This window comes from Petaurus breviceps, unplaced genomic scaffold (genome assembly GCF_028583685.1).
Source record: "Petaurus breviceps papuanus isolate PSGF00001 unplaced genomic scaffold, PetGlider_PUasm1.0 90604, whole genome shotgun sequence".
Taxonomy (NCBI): Eukaryota; Metazoa; Chordata; class Mammalia; order Diprotodontia; family Petauridae; genus Petaurus; species Petaurus breviceps.
The window spans coordinates 3082288-3091631 of NW_027187285.1; the positions used below are offsets into that span (position 1 = coordinate 3082288).

The 9344-nt window shown below is 41.4% G+C and overlaps 1 protein-coding gene and 1 pseudogene across 2 annotated transcripts in view; one reads left to right on the top strand and one right to left on the bottom strand.

Annotated features, from left to right (window-relative positions):
• Nucleotides 1-9344, top strand: part of CEP70 (centrosomal protein 70) — a 261992-nt gene that overhangs the window by 130138 nt on the left and 122510 nt on the right. The gene's annotated exons all lie outside the window — the stretch shown is intronic.
• On the bottom strand, nucleotides 791-7911 carry LOC138142855 (ATP-dependent RNA helicase DHX15-like; annotated as a pseudogene).

Sequence of the window (9344 nt, forward strand, 5' to 3'; positions counted from 1 at the left end):
TATATATATGTATATATTATATATGTGTATATGCACATGCACGTTTTTTTTTTTTAAGACAACGACCAGGAGTCAGGAGGCCTGTACCAGTCTTAGCTCTGTACTGAGTATGTATGTAACCGAACCACAACTTCTATGAGCTAAATTTCCTTATATGTAAAATGGAGGGAATAAATACCTTCCTTACCTACTTGCCCAGATTTTTAAACCACATTGAGGCCTGTTGGGTAAGGGATATTTGCTACTTATGTGGCTAGAATAAAGTGTGAACATGTCATGCTAAATACATACCAAGTACATGTTAATGGATAGTTCATCTGCCAGCAGTACACAGTGCTAGCTTGTTCTTCCTAAGATGCAAGATCCCATGGCAAAAAATAGCATTGGAATAAATCAGAAGCTACAGGGATTTATATGTCTCATGATTGAACCTGGGAATAGGTAATTTTCTACCTGATGTGTAATTAGTCTTCAGGTAGGTCCCAGCTATTCATAAACTCTCCCATTGTTTGTCATAGTGCCTGAAATTCTACCACTGGATATGTATTCCTTTAGATGAAAGCATCTTCCTTTGTTAAATGAAAAGACCCCACCTGGGAAAAGTCAACGGGTTAAGTCCTAACATCATGATTTATTATTAGATTTTCTTTGAGGGAAGTAGGCTGGACAATACAAAGTTGGGAAGGGGAGACTAATCTATTAAAATGGTGAAAGGACAAAACAACAGGAAGCAGAAGCTAATCAAGACATTTTCACTCACTTGTCTGTTTTGTGGATGGGATCCCCACCATCAATTCCACTTCCTCCTCTGATGACCCCTGTGCAACTGGCCAGCTGCCAGGCTCCCAGCCTGGTCATAGTGCTCCAGGACACTGTGAGAAATGAAGTCTCCTTCAGAGTGCAGGGTGTCACATTGCCTGCAACTCACAATCTCACACCGGGGACATGTACTTCTCAGGGGCATGCCATGCCTAGTACTTCCTGCTTGGGGAAATAGGACTTCTTTAGAGCTTGTCAAATGAAGACACTGAATTTCACCTTCCTCTGGAGGTTCGCCTTTCTCCGGAGGGCTGAAAGGAACAGAGGGAGCTGATGCTGAGGCTTGAGATTTCCACCTATGAAGGAATCAACAGTCATCTTAACTATGGGAGGAAACGCATAGTTCAGTTGCTGACATTCCAATTCCTCCACAATCTGATTCTTCTTCAGGCCTCACTCATTCTTTCATCTCCAACCCTTTCCATTGTACACAGCTTGTTTCCATTTGCACAGGATCATAGCGCTAGAGGTGACCCTGAGGTCATCGTAGGATCATTGATTGACAGAAGCTGGAAATCTCATTTCACAGATGAGGAAACAGGCTTGGGGAAAGTAAGTGATTTGCCCAAGACATGCATTGGCTCATAGTCATTTCTCTTGCTTGTCTTGCATGAGCACACTATCAAGCTAGAAGACAACTAAAAGTCACTTAACTCCAACCCCTCTTTTTAAAGATGAGGAAACAAAGACCACAGCTAACACAGCAGAGGCAAGATTTGAGCCCTTCCCTGACCACTCCTACTTAGCCTGATTTCTTCCTCCTCTGAATTCTTATCTTGCATTTCATAAGTCTGTTTGTTTGTTTCCCTTTTATGTGCATCTCCTCCCTAATTTAGCTCTTTGATTTTATATTTTTGTATGGACCACAGCACCTAGCATCAGGATAGGTGCACAGGAGACACCCAGTAAATCATCATCAAATGGAATGGAACGTTAAGGGGCCTGAAGATAATGGGAGCCTATAGGGGCAGAACTGAAGGATTATGTCTACTTTAAATTGGAGAGGGCTCACATGCCCAGGCAGCATCACCTGGGGGTTTGGGAGTGATTGTTGGAGTGAGGGTTGTGGTCATTAACTCGACATCTCATGTCACTTTAATATCTGCAAAGCACTTTCCCCACAACAGCCCTGTAAGGTAGCTAAGAAGTGTTTTCTCCAAGTTTAGGGGAAAAAAAACAAATGAGATGAGCTGAGAGAGATCATCAATTAGAATTATCCAAAACAAGTAAATGGCACCCACTTGTTCGGAATACTCTCTTCATTTATCTTTCTAAATGTTGCATTCTTCCAGTTGAGTGTAATCTCCTTGAAGACAGGGGCTGTTTCCTTTTGTTGTCTTTGATTCCCCAGCGCTGAGCACATGGTATAGACCCTTATTAAAAAGAATGAGTTGAACTAAACAATAGTGGAAGGGCCTCTTGGATCATTGTATTCCTGTCACAGGAGACCTTCAAACAGAGCTAAATGATCAAGCTAAATGAAAGGTTCTTGGTCAGATAGGGGTTGGTTTATACAACCTACAAGACACCTTCCAAATTTTAGGCTCTGTTTCTCTAACTTGCCTAGGGCCACCAAACTGTAAATGTGTCAGAGTCAGGCAACGGGTTCCAATGCTTGCATAATATCCTGCTGCCTCCAGTGACCTTGAGCAAGGCATCTATTGTTTCTTCTGTTTCTTGGGCTTCGATTTCCTCATCGGTAAAATAGGAATGATTATAACCCCTTAGCTTAGCCTATAGAACTGCTAGGAGGGTCAGATGGAGTACACTTGGTGTGAAACCCTTTAGAAGACTGCATTGTAAACTCTGTAGAGTCCCACAAGTTGTAAAAAGATTCCATGCCCACGATTCCCTCCATTACTCCCCATTCTCTGCTCCCAATCCCATCTCTTACTTTTTCCATTGAACAGGTACAGAGAAGAACCTCAGGGCAGGAAACCGCCTCTTCAACAGGTGCTCTCTTCTTCCAGTACTGTGGGACTCCCCTGAAGGTACCTCCTTGCTTTCCTGACTCCATTTCTTCCAACTCATGGTGCCTGGGACACCAAGGGAGTCAACCTCCTAAGAGAACTCAGGATAAGGTAGCGGGCTGGGTCTTGAGTGACCTGGAAGATGGACATACATGATCAGTCAGCCCCAAATGAAGCCCCAGAGGAGGCAGCCACACAATAGATCCTGAAGTCTCTGGTAGGCACTATAAGGGATGCAAGAGGAGAAGGAAGTGTGACCTCTAGAAATTTACAGTCTAATTAAGGATAGAAGATTCTCTCTCCCTGGCTTCCCCTGTCTTCCCCCTCTCTCTGTCTTTCACTAACACACAGTCACTCATCTTTTTGCCAAGTGGTTTGGTACCAATGAATCAATGAAAGGGGAAAGGTGGGCTACAAGAATCCATCACTCAAGCCGAGTGATGGATAGGACTTAAAAAGTGGTGGAGAGGAGAGGATATTCCAGTGAACAAACACACGGGATAGTGAGAGAGTAGAACGAAATTGCTACGGTAACAGACCCCTGCAGCATGCACACTTACCTCACTCCAAGACTGGAAGGCGAGTGACTTCAGGGAAGACTGAATGACGGGCAGAGAAGACTCGTGTTTGTCCAGAGTCGTGCTGATTCTGGAAGAGTGTTAGCCTTGAGTTAGGACTGCTTCTGATTGCCTTCCTTAAGAAACACAGGAAGGCATCAAGAAGGCAAAGTTTTCTCTTGGAGAAAACATCCTTGGAGCCAATATCCAGTAGAAAGAAAGGAATTCTTCCTCTCTGAAAGCTGGGACTCTCTCCTGCACAAACTGAAGTATGAGATGGCAGAAGGGAGGAGGTCTAGTTGACAATGCTAACCATTAGGAAACAATTCCTTCTCTCTGAGGAACATTAGATTAATCTTCATTTCCGTGCCAGGGTACGTTCTCTTGAAAAAAGCCTCCTGCTGCCCTGAGGAATCCAATTAGCTTCTTCCTTCAGCAGCAAAGCTCCTAATTGGGTTTGCATTTGGGGGTCTGTCTTGCCTCTTCAACGGGTCCTCGTTTCACTCTTGATAATGGGCAACATGCAGGCAAATCTATGCATCCTGTCCATTTGTCAGACTGTGCAGTAATCTGGTTTTCCAAAGCAAATGATAAAAACTCATGACTGGCCAAAAAGTCAGGTAATCCATCAAATATTTCTTTCCAATTCAGTTTAGAAAAAGTCATGTATTAAGAGCCAATTATATACAAGAAAGAGGCAGCATCAGAATGTATAGAGAACTGGCCTTGAAATCAAGAAGCACAGGGCCAAGCTCTGACATGTAGTAGATATGTGACTGTGGACAAGTTCCTCCATCTCTGTGCTTTCAACTATAAGTTACTCTAAGTCAGCAGTGCTGACCTGCATTGGTGAGAAGACTCATCATCGAAGAGTTCCTTAAATTGGTGACATCAAAGGTCCAATCTTTATTCCTACATACAAGACACCAGTGCTGAGTGCGGGAGGAGACAATAGATCCCCTGTCCTTAAGGATCTTATAGTTTAATATAAATTGTCTTTATAGAAGTCATTGTCCCTGTACTGAGGCTGAAGATTGTGTCTACATAAGCACAAGTTGTAACATTTCACAGTTTCTTAAAGGAATGTCAATAGTTACAACAACCATGTATACCATGGTTCATAATTACATTTTGGAAGCATTTTCAACCATTTCTTAAAGAAATGTTTATAACATTATCATACACACACACACACACACACAGTTTCAATCAACTACAAAACATTGACTAACTTTTCCAGCATGGACTACAGTATTAACAACAAAAGGCATAATTGTTTAATTTATGGCATCAAAATGGAATATTTATTGTAAAGAAAAATTTTAAAGCTTTCCAATAAAGGCCGTTACATATTATTGAACCAATGTGCAGAGTACAACTTGAACTTTGAGTTCATTCATCTTTTAGAGCTGTCCTTTGAATACCTTTAGCTCAAAAGCACTCAAGTCATTACTGGGAATATAAACTTGGACTGAAGTTTGGCAATGAATCAATCCAACTATCTCTTTGCTTCACACTGTGGAAAATGGCTCATGTTGAGGGACAATGCTCACCAACCATTCTGGCTTGATAATTGTACACGTCTGGATAGGATTCTTTGTTTTAAGGACAAATTCACTATAAAGCATCCATTCTGGCTCGTGGTTCAGAACAACTGAAGGATGCAACTGCATTACTTGCTTGTCCTTTACACTTAAAGTAATGCCCTGCTCATTCCAAAAGTGCCATCTGCATAAAATATCCAATAACCAGTTTTTCTCATATTAATGTAATAGTCTTTGCTTGTGAAGTCTGTACTTCTACAAGGCAAATTAAATCTGTCCGTGATTCATGACAGCTGCTGACATATATTGTCTGTAGACATCAGAACATGAAGCTGTCATAACATCACTGAACTGACTAGTGATTTTGTTTAAAAATGTGGTAAGTGCTCAGCACTGTCACATGATCTTCATCTATGTGGGCAAATCTCATCTTGGCTTCATCTGCTGCTTTCTTGTCTTCCATGGGGCTAACAAAACACTGTGGGACTGACAACATAGCAGTGATAGATAGGACCTCATTAGAACAGTTATAGTCACAATTTGCAATAACCAAGCTGTGGATCCAGTGGAAACTCTACCATCATGGATCCCAATTCAGTCAAATCTCCATTGTCATTTAAAGCAGCTAGATAATTCAAAACCTCTAGGGCTCTCTCATCAGTTTCAGGAGTTGGTGAATCCATAAAATCGAGTGTACAAACACATCTATGCCAAGTTTTTTCAACCGTCTCACTATTGAACCCAAATTATACCTCAAAATTTCAGGGTAAGTATTGTCTTGCATTTCAGAAAATTTTATAAACTTTCTCAGCATAAAGTCTGAAACATTTTCCAGGCCACGTATGACCAGCTTGACCAGCTTTGTTGGGCAGAAGTTTTGCTGACTGCTGTCACCAAAAGAGACTCCACTCAAATTCCAGGATTATATTCCTTCTGTTTTGCAAATCCAGGGTCAATTACAAATGACACCATCTGTGGTTAGCGATGTGTCTGCAATATCAGTAGACACAGGCTTTTGTCCTGTTGTTCCATTTTGTTTTTTTGAAGAGTGACACTCCAAAATTCTCTGTTGTTGTTGAAGTGTGGAATACAGAGGAGTGATCTTAATATTACCAGTTCCTGGACCTAAATCATCATTTTCATGCTTTATTCTCTTAGCAGCTTCATCAATTTCCTCTTGTTCAGTAAAGAAAAGATCTCCTTCCTCCTTTTTAGATAAGTGAATTTGTATCACAATTTGATTGCTTTGAGGTAATTTCTCTGGGTATAAAAGGGTATAAAAAAATCTCAAGATAGAGTGACGCCTAACCAGAAAATCTGTAAAGGTATCCTTATATTCCCAAATGGAGTGGAAGCAGCTTATTTTTTTTAGGACAATTGGGGTTAAGTGACTTGCCCAAGGTCACACAGCTAGTAAGTGTCAAGTGTCTGAGGCTGGCTTTGAACTCGGGACCTTCTGACTCCAGGGCCAGTGTTCTATTCACTGTCTCACTTAGCCACCCCTTACACTGCTTCTTTAGAACATCACAGTAACAAGGAGTTTGGGGTGTATTGGTGAAGGGATTAATACACTGTGGAAGTGCTGTGTGTACTGTGTATGTTGATTGAGCCCAATGCATTGAGTGTGCTGAATGCGATGCTTATAGAGGAGGGCATACATAGCCTTAGTAAAGGCACGCAAATCCTTTTCCTTCTCTTTCTCTCTTCCCTCTATCTCCTCTGTCACATTCTCTGTCATGACCTTTGACTATTCCTAGGCACAATCTTGATTCTTCCCAGCTGTCTCCCCACCCTTCTTGCTGTAGGGATATTCCTCCCCTACATCCAAACAGTGCCACTTGGACATGGTCGTGCTTAGGTGGCAGCGATGGAAGAAGGAATTTTAAAAGGTAATAGAGGGAGCAAGGTCAATGACCAGTGGTGGCGGTGGCAGGGACAAGGACAAGCGCTTTGCTCAGGCAACAGCCACCTCTGTGCAGGCAGAACCGGAAAGTAAAATGTGGGTGGCAAGGACAGGGCCTGCTCAGGTGCCTTGGCGTGAGTACGCCCCCCCCCCCCTGAAAAAGATTTAAGATTTTCATTATGTTATTATTACTATAATTGTCATTTCCCCCTTTCAGATTCCCAGACAATATTGTAGCTTGTTTGGGGAGGGGGGAGGAGAGTGGGGAGGAATTGACATTTGACTTCCAGTATTTAACAAGCAACAAGACTCAAGGAAAAGAAGCATAGACTAGTGGATGGGTCACTAAACGTTGTGTCAAGAACTTGTTGCTACTATTCATTCAGATCCTACTCTCATGAGTCCATGGACCATATCATACCAAGCCCTTCTATCCTCCACTGTCTCAAGGTATGTAAGTTCATGTCCATTGTTTCCATGATACTCTCTATCTATCTTATCCTCTGCCATTCTCTTTTCCTTTTGCCTTCAGTCTTTCTCAACATCAGGGTCTTTTCCAATGAGTCCTGTCTTCTCATTATATGGCCTAAATATTTAAGCTTCACCTTCAGAATTTGACCTTCCAAGTGAATAGCCTGAATTAATTTCTTTAAGTGCTGACTGCTTCAAAATCCTTGCTATCCAAAGGACTCTTAAGTCATCTCTAGAACCACAATTCAAAAGCATCAGTTCTGTAGTACTCAGCTTTCCTTATAATCCAATTCATAGTCATGCATTGCTACTGGAAAAACCAAAATTTGACTATACAGACCTTTGTCAGCAAGGTTATGTCTCTGCTTTTTAGTATGCTGTCCAGATTTTCCATAGCTTTCCTTCCAAAGAGCAAGTATCTTTCAATTTCATAGCTATAGTCACAATCTGTAGTAAGTTTTGAGCCCAAGAATTTAAAATCTGAAACTGCTTCCATTTCTCTGGGAAAGGTGACAAGTTGCCAAGATCTTAGTATAATTGTTGTTTATTTTGATAAGCTTCAATCCATCTTTTACACTTTCCTCTTTCACTCTCATTGAGAGGCTTCTTAATTCTTCAGTTTCCCATCGGAGTGTTATCTTCTTCATAACCGAGATTGTTGATGTTTCTTCCGACAACCTTAATTATCTTAATTCTGACTTTTGATTCATTCAACCTGGCATTTTATATGATGTGTTCTTCACATAAATTTAATAGATAAGGTGACAATATACAGCCTTGTCATATTCCATTTCCAATCTTAAACCAAACAGTTGCTTCTTGATCTGCATATAGTTTCCTCAGAAGACAAATTAGATGATCTGGTACTCACATCTCTTTGAGGACTTACAACATTTTGTTGTGATTCACACAGTCAAAAGCTTTTGTGTAGTCAGTGAAGCAGAAGCAGATGTTTTCTGGGACTCCCTTACTTTCCCCATAATCCAGTCATTGTTGGCAATTTGGTCTCTAGTTCCTCTGCCTCTTTGAAAAGCAACCTGTTCTAGGGGCGGCCAGGTAGCACAGCGAGTAAGAGCACCGGCTCCAGTGTTGGGATGACCTGGAGATAGAATCCCGGGCTCAGACACTTAGCACCCACCCAGAAACACCTGGCTGTGTAACCTTGAGCAAGTTAACCCCAATTGCTTAGGGGCGGCCAGGTAGCTTAGCCAGTAAGAGCACTGGCTCCAGTGTTGGGACGACCTGGAGATCGAATCCCGGGCTCAGACACTCAGCACCACACCCAGAAATAACTGGCCATGTAACCTTGAGCAAGTTACTTAACCCCGATTGCTTAAAAAAAAAAAAAGAAAATCAACCTGTTCTTCTTGGTCCACATACTGCTGAAGTGTAGCCTACAGAATCTTAAGCATAACCTTGCTGTTGTGTGAAATGAGTGTGCTTGCTCAGTAATTTGAACACTCTTTGGTATTGGGACATAAACTGATCTTTTCCAATCCAGTAACTAGCAATGTTGAGTGGAGCACTTCAATAGTATCATCTTTTAGGGTTTTAAATAGCTCAGTTAGAATTCCATCACATCCACTAGCCTTATTGTAAGCAATGCTTTCGAAGGCCTACTTGACTTCAATTCTCCAGGATGTTATTGATTTAGATCAGTAACCACATAATCTTGGTTTTTGGTGATGTTAGGATATTTTTTTGTATAGTACTTTTGCGTGTTATTGCCACCTCTTCTTAATTTCTTCTGCTTCTGTTAAATCCCTATAATTTTTGTCTTTTATCATGTCCATTTTGCATGAAACTTTTCCTCGGTATCTCTAGTTTTCTTGAAGAGACCTCTTGTCTTTCCCATTCTATTATTCTCTTTATTTCTTTGCAATGTTCATTTAAGAAAACCTCATCTCTCCTTGCTGTTCTCTGGCATTCTGCATTCAGTCGGTATTTCTTTCTCTTTCTCCTTTCCCTTTCCTTCTTTCCTCAGCTGTTTGTAAAACCTCACATAACCATTTTGCTTCTTGCTCTTCTTTTTCTTTGAGATATTTTTTGCTTGCTGCCTCATACAGTGTTGCAACCCTCT